At 40.0% G+C, this 720-nt stretch overlaps 1 long non-coding RNA gene across 2 annotated transcripts in view; it reads left to right on the top strand.

Moving 5' to 3' along the window:
• Positions 1-118: 118 nt before the first annotated feature.
• The window catches only part of LOC119591454, a 50897-nt gene continuing 50295 nt past the window's right edge, over positions 119-720 (top strand). For both annotated transcript variants that reach the window (XR_005230348.1, XR_005230349.1), the window contains exon 1: positions 119-543. This is a non-coding gene — a long non-coding RNA (uncharacterized LOC119591454). The remainder of the gene's footprint in view (positions 544-720) is intronic.

Below are 720 nucleotides of genomic sequence, written 5' to 3' on the forward strand. Positions count from 1 at the left end.
TTGATTATTATTAGAATCAATCTGCAGAAGCGATACGATACAAGAAAATCGACGCATATATCCCGAAAACTGCCTTCCATTCTCTCCCTGCAAACAGCTTTCCTGTAGGTCGTGACGTCACGAGCAAACATCGTCACTCTCCAAAAAATGCACTGTAATTCATTGTTTCACTTTGCATCACGCCATACCAAAATACAAATCAAATATACATCCTTAAATGTGCCAAGTGTTATTATACAACATATTGATACATTTTGTTATGAGAAATACTCGTTACATCCATACTTCTCGCATGTACAGCCATCTACCGGGAAAATAAACAGTGCTAGTGTTCTCTTGCTTGTTTCGGAAGTGAAGTTCGTTTACAGTGCTACTTGTGTTTCCGATTTTCCCCCTAATATTCTGATGAAAACGTACTCTTATTCAGATTTTTTTCTTTCTTTTTTTTTGTGATCTAAATTCAGTGAAGTGCAATGCCCGTGTTGCAGCTGCAGAAGTCCGTCAGAGATTCGTCACCTTCCCAACTTCTCTTCCCTTCCTAAGGTAAACACAATTTGCATCTTTAAATGTGTAGAATATTCTAATCGATGAAGCAGTTAAAGGGGAATTACAGTGGTTAAGGAAGGGTAATCGAAAGGGTAATCGAGAAGGTAATCGAGAGGGTGGTTAATGTTAACGAGAGGGTATCGGGGGGGGAGGGGCGGAATCCCTGATCGGGAT

Source organism: Penaeus monodon, chromosome 28 (genome assembly GCF_015228065.2).
Source record: "Penaeus monodon isolate SGIC_2016 chromosome 28, NSTDA_Pmon_1, whole genome shotgun sequence".
Lineage (NCBI taxonomy): Eukaryota > Metazoa > Arthropoda > Malacostraca > Decapoda > Penaeidae > Penaeus > Penaeus monodon.